The 17,080-nt window shown below is 38.9% G+C and overlaps 1 protein-coding gene across 4 annotated transcripts in view; it reads left to right on the plus strand.

Annotated features, from left to right (window-relative positions):
* Positions 1-17,080, plus strand: part of LOC106089974 (trichohyalin) — a 275,208-nt gene that overhangs the window by 34,724 nt on the left and 223,404 nt on the right. The window contains exon 2 of one of the 4 annotated variants that reach the window (XM_059360993.1): positions 4,829-4,872. The exons of the other annotated variants lie outside the window; for them this stretch is intronic. The gene's annotated coding sequence lies outside the window, so the exon portion shown is untranslated. The remainder of the gene's footprint in view (positions 1-4,828; positions 4,873-17,080) is intronic. 4 annotated transcript variants of the gene reach the window in all.

Consider the following 17,080-nt stretch of genomic DNA (forward strand, 5'->3'; position numbering starts at 1 on the left):
GGTGATAAATGCTGATGAGAAGAGAACAAAAAAACAACTGAAAGCGTGCTAAGTACGGCTGAGACGAATCTTTATACCCTCCACCATGGATCGCACATGTGGAGTTCTTTTCCCGGCATTTCTTCTTAGACAAAAACAAGAAGTAAAATAGAGAGATCGATTTACATAGGACCTATATCAGGCTATAGACCGATTCAGACCATAATAAACCCCTATGTTGATGATCAAGAGAGGATCCGTTGTACAAAATTTCAGCCAAATCGGATAATAATTGCGTCCTCTAGAGGCTCAAGAAGTCAAGTTCCTAGATCGGTTTATATGACAGCTATATCAGGTTATGGACCGATTTGAACCTAATTTGGCACAGTGGTTGAAAGTCATAATAAAATACGTCATGCAAAATTTCAGCCAAATCGGATAGGAATGGCGCCCTCTAGAAGCTCAAGAAGTCAAGACCCCAGATCGGTTTCTATGGCAGCTATATCAGGTTATCATCCCATTTGAACCATACTTGGCGCAGTTGTTGGATATCATAACAAAACACGTCGTGCAAAATTTCATTCACATGGGATAAGAATTGCGCCCTCTAGAGTGTCAAGATATCAAGACCCCAGAACGGTTTATATGGCAGCTATATCAGCTTATCATCTGATTTGAACCTTATTAGGCACACTTGTTTGAAGTCATGGCAAAACACGTCGTGCAAAATTTCATTCCAATCGGATAAGAATTGCGCCCTATAGAGGCTCAAGAAGTCAAGTCCCCAGATCGGTTTATATGGCAGATATACCAGGTTATCATCCGATTAGAACCATACTTGGCGCAGTTGTTGAAAGTCATAGCGAAACACGTCGAGCAAAATTTCATTCCAATCGGATAAGAATTGCGCCCTCTAGAGGCTCAAGAAGTCAAGGCCCAAGATCGGTTTATGTATCAGGTTAAGGGCTGATTTGAACCATACTTAGCGCAGTTGTTAGAAGTCACAGCAAAACTCGTCGTGCAAAGTTTCATTTCAATCGGATAAGAATTGCGCCCTCTATCAAAACATGGACCGACACGCTTTCTCTACTGAGTTTCATCGCTCATTAGTCAGTCCGTTGACTCACTTGGGATTCAGATCAATCTTCAATCGTAGACACCAAGTTCTAATTGTCAAATCTAACCAAGAAATGTCGTAAATATTCATTTACAGTGCTAAAGGAAATTAGTGGCTTTATTTTGCTACAAGTTTATTGCCCAAATACTTTTATTGAACAAGCGTGGCTTAAATGTTAACTTAAAAACCAATAACAAAATGGCAAAAGCAAATAACTGCTTAACATTTTTCGACTGCCCCATTTACACCTTATGTTGGGTGCGTAGCAATGAGAGCAAGTCCCATGGCATAAATGGATCTACACACGTACCTATCATAAACGGAGGAGACATTTTAGTATCGAACATGCTCTCGCACACCAAAAACAGGGTGATTGATCTGCTTGGTCGTGCAGTCATGCCAGTTGCCAGGTCTTTGAAATGCCCCAAACTATGGTGTCTGTATGTCTTTATCTACCATCTACACCATACTTTACACTGATTGCATACACTGAAAAAAATGTTGGGTTAATTTTCAAGATTCGAGCCAAAGAGACGCAAATTTAATTTTAAGATGATCAATTTTCCAACTTTTAAGGGAACATAAACTTTGGTGAAAAATATTAAGGATTTTTTATTTTAAATGGAAGACTTACAAATCCTTGACTTTGCCTCTTGTTATTAAAGATGAAAATCTAAAATGAAGGTCAAAATATCGTTGAAAGTTAGAAAATTAACCTTGGGACAAGACAACAGGTGAACCGTCATTAAAGACGCATTGGCTCGTTTTCGTTGCTAAACTCCGAACGAATGAGGAAAAATCTTGAATTTTGGGTCAACTTTTTTTTTTTAGTGTATACATACATAAATGGATTGTAGATGGGGTTCATAATGAAGGGCCACAGCAACAAAACATTCGCATGCAGACAATTGAGACAAGTGATTATAACCGTGACATTGTCGTGATTTATAATCCACTCTTGATTAAGACAAAAAAAAAAAAAAAACCCAAGCTAAAGCGCGAATTTTTGATTACAAGTCCAAAAGAGGTTTTCTTTAGCCAAAAGGAAAATCAAATAATAATGGATGTGTTTTATGACCATTTGAGCTGATTTTTGAGTTTATTAGGTTTAAAAAAAATGTAACGACACGTTCATCACAGAATTTAATGTGGATTTGAAATAGATTTATTTGAATATACCCTCATCCACCGCAGGATGAGGTTATATTCATTTTGTCATTCCATTAGCAACACATCGAAATATCCATTTCCGACCCTATAATGTATATATAGTCTTGAACAGCTTAAAAATCTAAGACATACACGTCATGCAATATTTCAGCCAAATCGGATAGGAATTGCTCCCAGTAGAGGCTCAAGAAATCAAGACCCCTGATTGGGTTATATGGCAGCTATATCAGGTAATAAATCGATTTCAACCATACTCAGCACAGTTGTTGAAAGTCGCAATTAAACACCTCATGAGAAATTTCAGCCAAATCGGATAAGAATTGCGCCCTCTAGAGGCTCTAGTAGTCAAGCCCCAAGATCGGTTTATATGGCAGGTATATCAGGTTATGGTCCGATTTGAACCATTCTTAATAAAGTTGTTGGAAGTCATAACAGAAGACGTCATGCAATATTTCAGCCAAATCGGATAGGAATTACTCCCTGTAGAGTCTCAAGAAGTCAAGAAGGGTTAGGCAGCTATAACCCCGATCTGGGTTATAGCTGCCATATAACCCAGATCGGGTTATATGACAGCTATATCAGATTATGGACCGATTTGAACTATTGCTAACACAATTGTTGTAAGTCATAACAAAACACCTCATGCAAAATTTCAGCCAATTCAGATAATGATTGTGTCCTCTAGTGACACAAGAAGTCAAGACCCAAGATCGGTTTATATGGCAGCTATATCAGGTTATAGACCGATTTGAACCGTACTCAGCACAGTTGTTGAAAGCCATAACAAAACACGTCATGCTATATTTCAGCCAAATCGGATAGGAATTGCTCCCTGTAGAGGCTCTAGTAGTCAGGACCAAAGATCAGTTTATATGGCAGCTATATCAGGTTCTAGACCGATTGGAACCATACTTGGGACAGTTGTTGGAACAGTTGTTGGAAGTGATTCAAAAACACATCGTGCAAAATTTCAGTCAAATCGGACGGCCTCTAGAGGCTCAAGAAGTCAAGACCCAAGATCGGTTTATATGGCAGCTATATCAAAACGTGGACCGATATAGCCCATTTACAATCCCAACCGACCTACACTAATAATAAGTATTTGCGCAAAATTTCAAGAGGCTAGCTGTACTCCTACGAAAGTTAGCGTGATTTCGACAGACAGACGGACGGAAGGACAGATGGACGGACATGGCTAGTTCGACTTAAAATGTCATGACGATCTTGAAAATATATACTCTATGGGGTCTTAGACGAATATTTCGAGGAGTTTCAAACAGAATGACGAAATTAGTATACCCCCATCCTACGGTGGAGGGTATACAAATAGAGATATTGAGCTAAAACTTTGCACAGATTCTTTTTTTGTCCATAAGCAGGTTAAGTTCGAAGATGGGCTATATCGGGCTATATATTGATATAGCCCCATATAGACCGATCCGCCGATTTAGGGTCTTAGGCCCATAAAAGCCACATTTATTATCTGATTTTGCTGAAGTTCGGGACAGAGAGTTGTATTAGGACCTTCGATATCCTTCTACAATTTGGCCCAGATCGGTTTAGATTTGGATATAGCTGCCATATAGACCGATCCGTCGATTTAAGTTTTTGGGGCCATAAAAGGCACATTTTTAGTCTAATGTCGCCGAAATTCGGGACAGTGAGTTGTGTTAAGACCTTCGACATCCATCTTCAATTTGGCTCAGCTCGCTCCAGATTTGGATATAGCTACCATATAGACAGACAGTTGTCGATTTAGGGTCTTGGGCCCATCAAAGCCACATTTATTATCAGATTTTGCTGAAATTCGGGACAGTGAGTTGTGTTAGGCCATTCGACATCTTTCTTCAATTTGGCCCAGATCGGTCTAGATTTGCATGTGTTAGGCCATTCGACATCTTTCTTCAATTTGGCCCAGATATGTCTTGATTTGCATATACCTGCCATATAGACCAATCTCTCGATTTAAGGTCTTGGGCCTATAAAAGGCGCATTTATTGTCTGATTTCACCGAAATTTGCAACAGTGAGTTAAGTTAGGCCCCTCGACATCCTTGTTTAATTTGAACCAGATCGGTTCAGATTTAGATATAGCTACCATTTGGACCGATCTCTCGATTTAAGATCTTGGGCCCATAAAAGGCGCATTTATTGTCCGATTTCGCCGAAATTTACGACAGTGAGTTCTGTTAGGCCCTTAAACATTCAGCTACAATTTGGACCAGATCGGTTCAGCTTTAGATATAGCTACCATATAGACTGATCTCTCGATTTAAGATCTTAGGCCTATAAAAGCCACATTTTTTATCCGATTTTGGTGAAAATTGGGACAGTGAGTTGTATTAGGCCCTTCAGCATTCTTCTTCAATTTGGCCCAGATGGGTCCTGATTTTGATATAGCTGTCATATAGATCGATTTCTCGATTTAAGGTCTTGAGGCCATTAGAGGCGCATTTATTATCCGATTTCATCGAAATTTGTTCGGCGCGGTCGAACTTAACGTCTTTTTACTTGTTTTAAATTGCGATTGACTAAAACTCATATCTTGTTTATATCTTTCCAGGTACGTGCGTCATATCCAGTTTGAAGAAATATATTTGTTTTAAGGTTAGTTTACTTAACTTTAATTAAATTATATAAAAAGAAGCATATGTTAAGAAAAATCAGATGATGTTTGAAAGATGGGTCAAGTATGTGATGCTTTTAGAAACGTCCTTGTTATGAGGTACGTACATTAGCATGGCTACTAAATAGCGGTAGTCAGTTAATTATTTGGGTAGTAAGGAATCGGTTAAGCTCGCTTTTCGCTCGGACAAACCTAAAGAACTTGTAATTGTTTTACCGGATTTGGAAGCTTATTGGAGTGCATAGTAGTTGGGTGCATTTCAGAACTTAAATTTAACACATTTGATGCTGTCTCAGAATCTTAATCTGGGGATGACCGCCTACCCTAAGGTCATGTAATTGTTTAACCGGATTTGGAAACTTATTGGAGTGCATAGTAGTTGGGTGCATTTCAATGTCCAGGAAATACAGCTTTACAAAATGTAAAAAAAATTATCAAAAACCAGCCAAAACTTCAATTTAACACATTTGATGCTGTCTCAGAATCTTAACCTGGGGATGACCGCCTACCCTAAGGTCATGCTAGTTAATGGCTAGTGAAACTGCCGTCTCATCAATTATTTGGCGTTATCCCAAACCCGAAACTAATAAGCATGATTGATGCTAGAAACAACTTCACAATCCGTAGAAGTACAAAAAACCGCACAAAGGAGTTTCAACACCACTAGTGGGTGGGTGCTTACCTCAAGAACAATGGGACTGACTCAAACATCTTCTATAAAAAAGCAAAACCCAATATTTGAAGCAAAACCCAATATAACAATGATCCATTATAATGCTCCTTCACATTCTAACAAACCATATTCAAATCTTATAAAACGCGATTATTTTAGTTACCTGTTGCCAGCGAAGAAGCGACATTTTTTTTCGTTTGGCTTCATTCCATATAAAAACTCTGTTTTTTATGCCATTTTTTTTTTGCTTGTCTGAGTGGCTAGCTGTCGAAGCCTTTTTATTATACCATGGCCCGTTAAGAGCTTTTGATCGTTGTTGGTGGTTCTTTCTTTTTTACGCATTGAGGCGAATTCTTTTCATTTCTTTAAAGAAAAAATTCAATATAATGTCGTTGTCTCAAATTTCAAATTCCGCCAACGTTGCTGCGAGACTGTTCTTTGGCCAATCACACGCACACACCAAACATGAGACTACATGTGTTAAGCCCAACTCTTAATCGGGGTTTTCAAAACCAAGCGAAACAGAAAAAATCATAGTTTTTTGTGGTTGGTGCTTCGCATTTGAATGATCATTCGTTTGCCGATTACAATCAAGACACAATGGAGGCAGCAGAAGACACTTCATTGCTGGCGTTTTATTTCGCATAACGAGTGTGCGTTTGCGCTCTGGCTCTTCTGCGAAGCTTATATGAAAAAATCGGTTTGTTGCCTTTGGAGCTTTAAAAGACATTGAATTTGCTGCGTTTGGCGGGTCGGCAAAAAAAACGCTACAAAATGCGTTGGTTAAGCATTCACACTTGTATGTGAAGCAAAAATGTTGAAGTTAAACTAGCAGACACGAGTGTGACTGCTGAAACGCTTATCGCTCATTTTCAATGGCCCCTTTTACATGTTTTTTTTGTGTGTGTACGCCTGCCTGTAAACGCAAAATTCCAAAACGATTTTAAGTCATAATTAAGCTCAAAATGTCATCCCTGCAAAACCTCCCACCACTGCCCGCATGAGTTATCATCGCTTTATTAATTTCTGTTTGATTGGACAAAAAATTATGAATGGCTTTGCATACATATTTTGCTAATTAGCCATACTTGGAAAGTTTGCCATTAGGATGGATTGAATGTAACCTAACATGATTGATTTGCTAGTTATGCATAATGACGCCAAGTCAAGTGTCCAATGTAATTACCTTAAGGTGCCAAATATAAAAAAAAAACACACAAAGTGTTGATACATTCGCATGCCCATGACGCCACATCTAAAAATGGCTGAAAGAATTTGAAACAATCTCGTACCCCTTGGAGAGAGGGTATATTAGCTTCGTCACTCCGCTGGCAACATTGCGAAATATTGGTGTAAGACCTAACAGAGAAGATATATTCTTAATCGCCATGGCATTTGTCCATTGAAAATCATGTCTTTTTTCGAACGAGTAAAAATAAAACCTCTGGGACATTTTTTGCGACAAACAAAATACTTTTGCCACCAAGATTTGTTTTTATTGTAACCGTGTAATGTTTCACTTCATTACATCAAACGTAAGCCATAAACGAAGCATAACTAACTTTGTTTGCTGTAGAAGCTTTAGGAGCTTCGCCTATGGTAAAATTACCTTTCATTTGTTGTAAAACCAAAAACTCTTTAATGGCAAAAGTGTTTCGATAGTCGCCAATGATTATTCGTTTGCCGCACCAATAATTATTATCTTGTATTTAAGCTACTAAAGAAAAAGGGTGAGTATTTGAACGTAGGAGGCCATCGTAGCGCAGAGGTTAGCATGTCCGCCTATGAAGCTGAACGCCAGGGTTCGAATCCTGGCGAGACCATCAGAAAAAATTTTCAGCGGTGGTTTTCCCCTCCTAACGCCGGCAACATTTGTGAGGTACTATGTCATGTAAAACTTCTCTCCAAAGAGGGGTCAGGTGCTGAACGCCTGGGTTCGAATCCTGGCGAGACCATCAGAGAAAATTTTCAGCAGTGGTTTCGCCCTCCTAATGCCGGCAACATTTGTGAGGTACTATGTCATGTAAAACTTCTCTCCAAAGAGGTGTCGCACTGCGGCACACCGTTCGCACTCGGCTATAAAAAGGAGGCCCCTATCACTAAGTTTAAATTTGGAGCTGACTGCACTCATTGATATGTGAGAAGTTTGTCTCTGTTCCTCAATGGAATGTTCATGGGATAGTTTGCTTCAAACTCAAATTGAAAGATTCACCTAAATGGGGTCTCTATCAGATTATTAACGATGTGATCCACACTTGGCAGAGTTTTTGGAAGTCACAACAGACTTTCAGGTACTTGGGGGGGCCGCCCCAGCCCCAAAACCCCTTAAAATAGGTTTATTTGACGATCATGACAATATGGGACTCGAATGAAAGGTATTCGGGAGTAGATTACGAAAATGGTCAGGAAGGAGGAAAAGGCTTTTTCAGTTTGCTGATATTGCAAGGGGGCGGACCCTCCCCCGCTACCCAAAAAACACCACTTAAAATCAAAAGTGGACCCATCGGGACAATATAGGTATCAAATGAAAGGTATTGGAGAGTAGAATATGAATATGGTATTAAAATTTGAGTCTAAGTACCCATCGGGCCGCCCCAACCCCAAAACTCCCCCAAAACAGCCATATTGGACGTTTATTTCAATATGGGGCTCAAATGAAAGGTATTGGGGAGTAGATTTCGAATCTGGCATACAAAATCAGATCGAAGTATAGGGGGTCACGCCACCTTTCGAAAACGGCATTAGACCCATTATGACTATATGATACTTTGCTGAACCGATTTTCTTAAAATTTTCATAGATTGTGTAGGTTTTTCTGGAAGGAAACATAGGCTATATATTTTAAGATATCGAGTGGAGGCGGACCCTCCCCCTTACCTCAAAAACGCCACCCATATCCGAAAGTGGTCCGATCGGCAATCGGCACAATAAGGGTATCAAACGAAAGGTATTGAAAAGCAGAAAACGAATATGCAAGTCTAGGTGGCGCTTTTACTCCTAAAAATACGCCAAATGGGTTATTTGACCCATTGTGACAATATGGGACTCAAATGAAAGGTATTTGAGAGTAGAAAACGCCCTTAAGAATAGGGAATAAAGAACGAATTTGATATCTATTTTCAGTGCAAAGTGCGGGGGCCGCTCCAGCCCCAAAACACCCTTCAAACGGTTCATAGTCACGTACGATTATGATAGAAAATGCCAAACTTGCCAAAGGAAATGTCAGAAAGCAGCCCATGTGTTGAGGTACTCATCGGTGCGCTTTATGCATTTGTACAGATGAGCATCTAGCCAAAAAATGGGTATTTACCCGGAAAATTTTCGATAAATAACAAATTTGTGGGAGTTTAGTGGCTAGATGCTCATCTCTGTATATTTTTGATAACAATGTCATCTTCTCTCCAATTTTTCTGATTTTTTGCAATAGTGATGAGAATCGGACTCTCGAACGTTTTTCTCGAGAGTTTTGTTTTTGTCATTATGTCTTTGAAATTCTTAGAGCCATCATCTTTCCATTCATACTTTTGTCCATTGAGTGTAACAATATGTGCGTTTCACACAAAAAGCAGAGGGGCAAAACGGAAATTTGCCAAATCGATTTAGACCCTCTTAAAAAAGGATAAGATTGTCACACTTTCCTTTTTTTTTTTTTTGGTATTAAGTCGAGCAAATACCTTAGAATTTGGCATGACTGTGTCTGGCAATGCATTGCAGGGATGGTGTAAAACTCTTTATTTAGAGATTTAGAACCTGTATCCTACGTACGGCCCCTTTTGGTATTTCTTTATTCCTGTCTACTTGGCGCCAAGGATTGAAATCCCATTTAAAAAGCAACATGAGGCATTTATTTGATTAAAATTGAGTTATGTACCAGAATATGCATGAGCATACAAACAAAGTGTGCGTGTGTGCGAGAGACTGTCTTCCCTACTGAATTCTAAATTTCTTGTTAGAGTCCCAGAAAGAGGTATTTTCCCCCACCACTCCCATTCCATCGCAGAAAGACGGAGTAACTTTTTGGCTTAAATTAGAAATGAACTAAGCAAAAAAAAAACAGCAAACCAAAAAAAAAACCAACTTTACAAAAAGTAGAGCCAAGACGTATGGTGGCAACACCAGGCAAGGGAAAGTGAAAACAAACGAATTTTCAGCACTCCCATAATGTAGCGGCATTAACCAGAACCCCCCCCCAAAAAACAGAGGGCAACAATGAAACCCAATACCAATTTTAATTTTACAACACATCCTTCAAAACACTTCGGTTAAGGCTATCCACACTGAACAGAGACAGGATACACGTACCAAGTCAACGAAAAATTGTTAAAAAAAAAATAATCCAACCTACAAGGCCATTATCCTATTCACTCTCTAACACTCACATACCCATACAAATACACAAACGCATGCACGTGCTAACGCCATAGCTGTGACATGTGTCTGAATATGTTTGAGTAGCGTGTACAACAAGCAAATCAAAAAAGTATTAATGGGGATATTTTTCTTTTATTACATTTTTTTACTCTCTTTTTTTGTATGGTGAGATGTCAACATACCCACTCTCACACATACATATAAACATAGTACGGGATAGGAGTGTATTAGGGTAAAATTGTTTCTAGATACATGCGATTATATTTTAAACTAGCTGAACAGGGCTCGCTCCGCTGCGCCTTCTTTTAGTTTATATGGCACAAAATTATCCTTGGAATATTAATTTTCGAAAAAAGGAGCTTTTAAAAGAGCTATCGCTTGACTAACAGTTTAACAATATAAGTGCCTTTATCTGAATTCCATATGATCTTTATTGGACCACGAATTCGCTCGGAGGGTTTAATGCCATTCTAAAAAGACTTTATTTCCGCCCGATATTCTGATGATGTCCTATTTAGGACACATTTTTCAGGGCCTAGATACTTGGCCCTACTTGGGGTATGGGCCCTAAAACTAAGAATATCGAACTCCACAGTCATGAAGACCCAAATTGTCTTGGTGAGCAAATACCTCCTACTGGGGGTTGTTATGGTGGTGGGACGTCCCTTGACAGTTGGTCCCTAATGTTGATGTCAGATTCATGGTTCACTCCCAAATACCCTTTATTAGAGCTCCATTTTTCCATAGTCGGCAAACATGTCCGGTTAGGGGGTGTTTTGGGGGATGGGGCGGCCACTCAGTGACTTCGTGTGCCACTCTAAAACCCCTCTTATTTAAGCCTCATATTGCAATGGTTAGCAAATACTTACTATTTGGGTGGTGTTGTGGGGTTGGCGTGGCCCCATAGAAACTTTTCCCGAATATGGATTGCAGATTCGTGCTTTACTCCCAAATACCATTCATTTGAACCCCATAGTGCTATGGTCGTAATATTGTACCCTTTGGGGGATGTTTTTGGGGATAGGCGGCCCCCCAAATACTAGGTCCCACATCTGGATATCAGATTCGAATTCTACACTCAAATAGTTTTTATTTAAGCCCCATATTGCCATGGTGAGTAAATAAGACCTGTATGGGGGATGTTTTGGGGAAGGGGTGGACCCCCAGAAACTTGGTCCCACATTTGGATAACAGATTCGTATTTTACTCGCAAATACCTTTCATTTGAGTCCTAAAATACCATGGTCAGTACATATGTCCGAGGGGTGTTTTGGGGGTTGGGGTGGTCCCCCTAACACTTGGTCCAACAATTGGATATCAGATACGTTTTCTTATCCTAAACACCTTTCATTTGAATCCCATATTGTCGTGATTGGTCTAAATATATGTTTGCTAGGTTTTAGGGTGGGTCGGCCCCCTAGGTACTCCATCCGAAATTTGGATACCAAATTTTTGTTTGTAGGTTACTATAAGAGAGCCCACAAAATTTCGCTTAAATCGCACTATCCATCTCCGAGATCTAGCGTTAATGAAAACTAGGGTAAGGAGGAGCGTCCGCCCCCCTTCAACTATCAAAAAATTTACTACACTATTTTCACCACGGGATCATTATGCACATTCAGTGCAGAGTTCAAGAAAATCGGTTCACCCGTTTCTGGGTATATAAACACAAATTGATTCTTATACCCACCACCGAAGGATGGAGGAATATACCCCATTGTCATTCCGTTTGCAACACCTCGAAATATCCATTTCCGACCCTATAAAGTATATATATTCTCGATCAGCGTCTAGACATGTCCGTCCGTCTTTCCGTCTGTCTGTTGAAATTACGCTACAGTCTTTAAAAATAATAATATTGAGCTGAAACTTTGCACAGATTCTTTTTTTGTCCATAAGCAGGTTGAGTTCCATGATGGACGATATCGGACTATATCTTGATATAGCCACCATATAGACCGATCCGCCGATTTAGGGTCTTAGGCCGATAAAAGCCACATTTTTCATCCGATTTTGCTGAAATTTGAGACAGTGGGTTGTGTTAGGCCTTTCAACATTCTTCGTCCATTTGGCTCAGATCTGTCCAGATTTGGATATAGCTGCCATATAGATCGATCCTCCGATTTAGGGTCTTGGGCCCATAAAAGCCACATTTATTTTCCGATTTGGCTGAAATTTGGGACAATGGGTTGCGCTAAGCCCCTGGATATCCTTATTCAATTTGGCTCAGATCGGTCCATATTTGGATATAGCTGCCATATAAACCGATCCTTCGATTTAGGGTCTTAGGTCCATAAAAGTCACATTTATTATCCGATTTTCCTGAAATTTGGGACAGTGAGTTAAGTTAAACCCCTTGACATACTTCAGCATTATGGTCCAATCGGTCCAGATTTGGATACAGCTGCCATGTAGACCGATGCCATGCCATGTAGGCCGATTCATAATCCGATATCACTGAAATCTGACACAGTGACTTTTGTTAGGCTCTTCGACATCCGTGTCGTATATGGTTAAGATCGGTTTATTTTTAGATATAGCTACTAAAAAGATCAATATTTTGTAATACACAATTGAACAATGACTCGTACTTATTAGTATTTGGTCCAAATCGGAACATATTTCGATATAACTGCTATGAGACATAAGGTGTGCAATATTCACAGGATTTTGATGAAATGTGGTTTACATATATACCCGAGATGGTGGGTGTTCATAGTTCGGCCCGGTCGAACTTAACGCCTTTTTACTTGTTTTTCTTTATTTTTCTATTGAAGGCAATGAACGCCGAGGTTAGCTTACCAACCTACCAAGTGAATAAAGACTTACCAATTTTGGTAGAAACCTACCAAAAACGGCAACACTCAGTGGAATTAAAAATCTTTTCACAAATGTCTTCAAATTCCAAAATATGAGGTCAATATATCCCCAAAAATTAAAGAACATTTCCCAAACACATTATTGCCCTATTTGTCCAAATCGGACGAACATATATATGGGAGCTTTATTCGAACCGATCTGAACCAATTTCTGTGCAATTCACCAGTAATGTTGGAAGTCATAAGAGCATCCCCTCCTTTCTGGAGTAGAAAGGAGATGAAATAAGGCACAGTTGGAGGGAGCTTTGAAAAAAATGGAAAGGGTAAAAAATGGTTAAAAATTTTGAAAAACATTGTTAATTATTTTTGGAAATTTGTGATGAAAGATTCTGAAAATTTAAACAATTTTGCAGAAAAAGCTCTTTGGGCGTTTTTTAAATACATTCATTTGGTTTAAACTTATAGCGGTTCGAAAATTATTTTGTTAAAAAGTTGAAATCCTGACAGTATGGCAGCACTGAATTACACGGACCTTAAATCATGCTCTTTGGTCTTGCACCAATATTTTCATGTGTTACAAAAAGAATGACGAAATTACTACACCTTCATTGTATGGAGGAGTGTTTAACAATATTCGATTATATTCTTCTTGTTGATTCGATATGGAGAGTTATTTTATGAGCAGAACATTTTCATAATTTTAACTTAAAAATTCGGAAATACATACATCCGAATGATTTCGCTGCTACAGAATGTGTTTACTTGCATTTTTCCTTATGTATCATACCGTTAAAAATCCCGAACATTATGACTTATCTTTTTTTATCATCTCTTTTTGGCTTTCGCATAAAATTATGCACCACCCTAGGCTGCTTAATAACCCTCTGCGGTGAAGATGTTCGCACGTAATTAAGAGTCTTGAAGCATGCATAAACTCCTTGTCAACTTAATGTCAATGTGAATGCGAGGATTCTTTAGCCAATTTAGGAAGTTCTTATAAAAGTTTGGATGTTTGTGTAAGCAATTTTAAATTGTTTCCATTAGTGTAAATTTATTAGGAGAAAGAGGAAATACGAGAATTGTGAAACCCAAAAAAATAGTGAAATATCGGAAAAAAGTAATCTTCACTTGAAAGTTAGACTTTTAGTTTTTAGCGATTGGGCTATCTGTATGTTCCCTTTAGATTCTAGAACGGCTGAACGACTTAAAATTTTCACAGATGGTATAGAAAGGTCCCGTGGTGAAAAAGGTTAATAATTATTCGAGATTGTGGTAAAAAAATTTGGGGTATTATGCCTGGAGAGCAGCATTACCCCAAAATTTAATAATATAAAGTTTTTATAATCTCCACCATAGGAAGGGGGTATACTAATTTCATCATCTGTTTGTAACTACTCGAAATATTTGTCTGAGACTCCATAAAGTATACATATTCTTGATCGTCGTGACATTTTATGTCGACCTCGCCATGTTCGTCCGTCCGTCTGTCTGTCGAAAGCACGCTAACTTCCGAAGGAGTAAAGCTAGCCGATTGAAATTTTGCACGAATACTTCTTATTAGTGTAGTCCGGTAGTGATTGTAAATGGGCCATATCGGTCCATGTTTTGATATAGCTGCCATATAAACCGATCTTAGGTCTTGACTTATTGAGCCTCTAGAGGTCGCAATTCTCATCTGATTCGAATAAAATTTTGCACGACGTGTTTTGTTATGATATCCAACAACTGTGCTAAGTATGGTTCAGACCGATCTTGGGTCTTGACTTCTTCAGACTCTAGAGGGCGCAATTCTTATCCGATTCGAATGAAATTTTGCACCACGTGTTTCGCTATGATATTTAACAACTGTGTCAAGTATGGCTTAAATCGGTCAATAACCTGATATAGCTGCCATATAAACCGATCTTGGGTCTTGACTTCATGAGCCTCTAGATTCTTATCCGATTCGAATGAATTTTTGCACGTAGTATTTTGTTATGGTATCTAATGACTGTGCGAAGTATCGTTCAAATCGGTTCATAACATGATATAGCTGTCATATAAACCGATCTAGGATTTTGACTTCTTGAGCCTCTAGAGGGCGCAATTCCTAACCGATTTGCATGCAATTTTGTCAGCGGATCCTCTTATGACCATCAACAAACGTGTTGATTCTGGTCTGAATCGGTCTATAGCCCGATATAGCTCCCATATAAATCGATCTCTCTATTTTACTTCTTGAGCCCCCAAAGGGCGCAATTCTTATTCAAATTGGCTGACATTTTACACAGGTCTCCAACATATAATTTAATTGTGGTCCGAACCGGACCATATCATGATATCGCTCTAATAGCAGAGCAAATCTTTTCTTTTATACTTTTTGCCTCAGAAAAGATGCCGGGAAAAGAACTCGACAAATGCGATCCATGGTGGAGGGTATATAAGATGCGGCCCGGCCGAACTTAGCACGCTTTTTTTTGTTTGATTTTTAATTTTCGATAGTCGTCGAGCAAAGCTTTGTACAAAGTTTTGGAAGATTGTGCTTTCAGAGGCTCTAGAAGTGAAAATCGGGTGATATACATATTTGACGTCTATATCCAAATCTGAACCGATTTTTTCCAATTTCAATAGGCTTCGTCTCTAGGCCGAAAAGCATGGCTGTACCAAATTTTAAGACTATCGGATGAAAATTGCTACCTGTTGTTTGTACACAAATTAACATGGATAGACAGAATCAGATAATGGTTCTGGGACGATCGGTAAACTTATCAATGGCTATCTCTCTTTCTTCGGGGTGTTACAAACAAATGCACTAAGTTATATTACCCTGTACCAAAGTTTATTTGGCATATACCAATTTTGTTTAATGGTTTTTGTGGGGACTTTTCGCTAATTTTCAATTTTTTTCTGATTATTCTCAAGTCGTGATAATTGAGAGAGTATTCGACTAAGAAAACGTTATTGATTTCGTTCTATTTTTGATTTTTAATATTTGAAAGAAATGCAAAAAGTGGAACATCCACTCTGTTTTGCTTCCCACTGTATATGCTTCTAAGCCCACGGGCTCGGAAATAATGTGGACATATGTTAGTGTGCTCTCCACTGGTTTAGATTATAGCTTGTCACAGCCTCATTTATGGTTAGGATGAGATGAGACATGGCTTAAATTATTAGAAATCTTAAATCATTGATAAAAGGACTAATAACTAAGTAAGTAAAATTCTTATTTCATTACTCTTACTCGAGCGGAATTTTCACAAAAACCCGATTGTTGATTTCCCCCGGTAACAGATTGTAGTCTTCAGGAGAAGATTGTAGTTCATTAAACACTCGCAAGCTAAAACGTTTTCAAGGAAATATAACTCCATTATTCATCGCAACTCCATTATTCAGCAGCCAGGTTAGGATATCCAGTGACTTTGTAGCTACAAAAAATATATCATTTGTTACCTCGCAGATACTTAAGTTTCGTTCTCCGAAACTCCGTACTCTTTAAGACAGTTGCCAGGTGAATCTTATCACCAGACCTCAGCGACAATATTAGTGTATCCCCTATATGGAATGTTTTCCTCATCCTTTTCCATTGCAATGCCAGCCCTCGCATGTATGTGAATAATTATCTCCTTCAGCGAAGATATTTAAATTCGCTTTCTTAAGCAAATTTAATTAAAAACATCACAAATACTTATCTCATTTAATGCTGTTCCAATGTAAGACGAGATTCTCAATTCTCGACATCAGTGACGAGAATTGCGTGAAAAGTGTAAAATGAAGCTATGCCGCTGACGTTGCGAGCCAGCCATTTTACCATTAAGCCTCAGCAACGTCGATGTCTCTGTGTGTGATGTGATGGTTGTTCCACATGGCATTCGCTCTTAAATCATGCCCTGATGGCACAGTGATCATTTCCGTTTCCTTTCGAGCAGTGGCGCGGGAAATCGGCCAACGAAGAAGGAAAGGGAAGCGGGTAAAAGAAGAAGAGGAAGAAGAAAAAATCGAAAAGTCTATTGTTAACTTTTGTGCCATCAATTTCATTCACTTCTATTCGATATCGTTAAGCGTTATTAATGATTGTGTACACCACGTACTTTTTTGTTTTTCTTGTAACATCGATTCTTTTCGCATTTTTTTGCGAGAATTTTAAGTTTATTGTTCATGGCGTTTAAGTTATCGCGTTTTCCTCTCATCCCCCATCCACCATCCCTATGCTCATTCCCATTGCCATTCGCTTTGATGTTGTGTTTGGTTTTAGTTGAGAAGAAAAAGGGCTGCAAAACGAGGGCATCCCTTGGTGAGACCGTGCAGACGGATGGACGGACCGAGTGATGTACGGACGGACAGCTGGAT

Source organism: Stomoxys calcitrans, chromosome 1, assembly GCF_963082655.1.
Source record: "Stomoxys calcitrans chromosome 1, idStoCalc2.1, whole genome shotgun sequence".
NCBI lineage: Eukaryota > Metazoa > Arthropoda > Insecta > Diptera > Muscidae > Stomoxys > Stomoxys calcitrans.